The 3,935-nt window shown below is 34.2% G+C and overlaps 1 pseudogene; it reads right to left on the reverse strand.

Annotated features, from left to right (window-relative positions):
- Nucleotides 1–519: 519 nt before the first annotated feature.
- On the reverse strand, nucleotides 520–1,047 carry LOC102819271 (annotated as a pseudogene).
- Nucleotides 1,048–3,935: the final 2,888 nt, after the last annotated feature.

A 3,935-nucleotide genomic window follows, 5' to 3' on the forward strand; every position in this document is an offset into this window, starting at 1 on the left:
AATCAGTATGCTGAGGAAGTCATCTGAGAAACTGGATTATATGAAGAATGTTGTGGCATCAGGTTTGGGGTAAGACTCATTAATAACCTCTTAATAGGCAGATGATACAAACTTGTTAGCTGGAAGCAAAGAGGTCTAAAAATACATTTTGATGAAGATCAAATGTTCCTGTCTTCAGTATGGATTGTACCTCAATGTAAAGGAAACAAAAATCCTCAAAACTGGACCAATGAATAACAACAAGACAGTGATGTTATTGAATAACATATAGACATTGAATAGCATACAGCTGTCAAAGACCTCATTTTTCTTATTCTTTCTTTTTTTTTTTTTTTTTTTTGAGCTAGATGACAGCTTTATTAACATGACCAGTAAAACATGAAAGGCTAAGTGTTATGCAGAAACTCAAATTTCTACAAAATATTCAGCTTCTTGGTACATTTTCTTGACATTTGGACAATAAATACGTTATTTCATACATGCAGTTTTTTTATTCACAAGATGCCCTAAGTGGAAATGTCATCTCTTCACGGCTTGAGAAACATGAAACTCATCAAAGTTACATATTTTTTTCTCCTCCACTTTTTCTAGATGATCATCCATTTTCTTTCTTCTGCTTTATTGTCTGCTAAAATGTGGGCTTGGAAGCTGAAGTGAAGACCCTTTCCAAAACACACTCTAGATGCCATCCTTAGATCCATAGAAGAAATGAGCTGAAATTACATATAGCAGTGGTATTGTATTATTATCCTTTGGTTCTTCCAATGAATTCAGTTCACAGACAAGGAGTTGTCTGTCCAATGGAACTACAGGTTGACCAGATTCTGCTACAAGGACAGATGAAAACTTATATTTGTTGAATTCCAAATATTTCCAAATTAATTAATTAATTAGAAGGTTTTTATGGGACAATGGTGGTCGAGGTTCACGTTCATCATCTAGGGCATTAAAAACTTCAGCTCGGATTCTTGCTTTTAAATGCCCTGATACACCTTTTTTCCCCAAGGTGTCTTTTAAGACAGCCTTCAGCTTGGTGACAGTCACCATTTTTAAGACCTCATTTTTCTGGGATCCAGAGTCTACACTCATGGAAGCAGCAGTCAAGAAATCAATTTACATATTGCATTAAGCGAATCTTCTGTGCAAGACCTCTTTAATGTTTAAGAGCAAAGATATCATTTTGAGAACTAACGTGTATCTTACACAAGCCACGGTATTTTCAATAACCTCATATGCATTTGAAAGTTGGAAAATAAATAAGGAAGATGTGAGAAGAATTTGTGATTTCGAGTTATGGTATTGGAGAGTAATATTGTAAGTACTAGAAGAACAAACATATGTGTTGGAAGAAGTATAGCCAGAATGCTCCTTAGGAGCCAGGAAGTCAAGGCTTCATCTCTCATATTTTGGATATAATATCAAGAAGAACCAGTCCATGGAGACGGATATCATGTTTGATAAAGTGAAAGGTCAGAGATAAAGAAGAAGTCCTCCAATGAGATGGATTGGCACAATAGTAGCAGCAATGGGTTCAAGTGTGGCAACAAGTATGCAATTGGTGCCGGACTATGCAGTGTTTCATTTTGAGATCACTATGAGTCAAAGCCCACTTGAAGGCACCTAACTACAACAGCAACATGGGTATGGAGATTTCTGAAGTAGAGTGGATATGCGTGATGTTCACTTCTTTAGACTGGAAAAACTTTAACATGCATTTTGATTCTTTAAAACTATGTGTCCTATATTTAGGGTATGACATGACATAAAAACTTATCTCCTGAATTTTGTTCATATGAACCCTAGTGTTAACGTTTCAGATCATATATAAAAGTTGTATTCCACTCTTACCAATGAAGTTCTTCAAATATTTAAAGAAAACTAAAATGCATTTCCCTATTGGATAGAATAAGTTATATGTAAATTAAAGCCTTCAAGTTTCCTCAACTATTTTATATAAGAATTTTTAAACTGAATCAAAGGCTAGATACCTACTCATGGCTTTAATTTATAAAACACACTAAAAATATATCAGAAATTCAAAGTGATAAAGAAAATCTTACCTGTCTGTCCCAGAGTAGTGCTGTATGTGATTCAATGTAATGGTTTGATAAACTTGGAATTAAGTACTAAGGCAGAGTGAGACATTCTCATCAGATGCACTCTTGAGAAAAATGAAATAATTTTGTATTGTTTTCAAAGGAAGTTTGTCTGGTTATTCATATAGCCTTTGTTTGACTGAGAACGTAAGGTAATTTAGACCATTATTTAGCTGCTTATGAAAATGTAATATTGGTGGAGAAATATTACTAGAGGGACTGATTCTGTAACTTTTTTTTCCACATGGTATTTAGAATCTATTCTGAATTAAGATTAAACAGATATTTAATAAAAATTCTTTCAGAGGGCTAGAACATTATTACCTAGTCAAATCAATGCTGATGCCTCAGTCTAGTCCCCTGACATATAGGCTTCTCAAATTCCTTACCTAAATACATTTGAAAAATATTCAGTTTGAATATATTTTGTTGTTAAGTGTTGTCAAGTCAGTTCTGACTCATAGTGACCCTTTATAGGGTTTCCAACAAGTGGCTAGTGAGTTTGAACTGCCAATCTTGTGGTTCAAACTGAATTGTAGCCCAGTGCTTATCCTACAATGCCACACCAAGACTTCATGATAATTCCAGAGGAATGTATTCTTGTTGAAATAAGAAAATAAAGGCAGTATGATTCTATGAGTATGGTTTTGACAGAAAAATAATAAAACAAGACTATAACCTTCTTTCAAAGAACACATATAATCATGAAAATCCCATAGACTGAGCTGCATTCCATTCTACTCTATGTAACTTTTCATGAGTCAGAGCTGACTTGACAACAACTGACAAAAACCACACAATTAACTTCTTTATCCTAGATATTTTATACTTCCATGAATTCAGCATAAACTTTTTTTGATGATTACATCAACAATTGCCTTATGTTAAGTTTGCTATGAAATCTATTTTTATCTTATGTTTACATATGTTTGTGTATTAAACTAAGCAATCTGATTTGAGATTTTCCTGTCAACTAATATGAGGCCAGTACACCTCAACTGTAGCTACACTCATCTGTCAGTTGAGGATTATTTGCTGCTCTGATAATGACCAGGTGTCAGTGGAACTTCCAGACAAACAGAAAACAAGCAAATAGAAAGGTCTGATGAACTACTTCTGAAAATTCAGCCAATTAAAACCATATGGATTCTAATTATACCATTGTGCATGGATTTCCCAGGAGTCATAGCATCAACTTGATAGGAGCTAATAGCAGGAGTTCTGGTGGTACTGTGGATAAATACTGGACTGCTGACCACAAGGTTGTCAGTTCAAACCTAGCAGCTGCTCCATGATAGAAAGATGAAGCTTTCTGCTTCTGTAAAGTTTTACAGCCTTGGAAATTCCATGTAAGGTCACTAAAAGTTGATGGTACTGAGAGAGAATATTAGTAATAACAACTACACTTACATAGATAGTTCTGTTTCTAGGATGGAATATTTTGAATACAATCATAAACATTTGCTAATAATTATACAACATAGTTAAACTTTATTTAAAAGTATGCAATCTTAGCATGCACTGGAGCTATAGAATGCTAGAAACAGTAGATTTAGATTTTAATGTACCTATTTTGTTACACATTCTTTTTCCGTACAATCTTTGTGTAAATAAATGACACAGTGACCTATTGTATTCCTTGGTGTTTCTTATGCCCATTCTGAAAGTACTGGCCAAGCAAATCAGTAAGCACAGAGTACATTAACAACTGTACAACAAATATGAATATTGAATGTATACACACAAAATCACTGACACTTCTGACCCTTTTTTACTTGATCACTTTATCCCATTATTGTTGTTGTTGTCAGGTGCCATCAAGTCGGAACCGACTCATAG

The sequence above is a fragment of the Chrysochloris asiatica genome, unplaced genomic scaffold (genome assembly GCF_000296735.1).
Source record: "Chrysochloris asiatica unplaced genomic scaffold, ChrAsi1.0 scaffold00093, whole genome shotgun sequence".
Lineage (NCBI taxonomy): Eukaryota > Metazoa > Chordata > Mammalia > Afrosoricida > Chrysochloridae > Chrysochloris > Chrysochloris asiatica.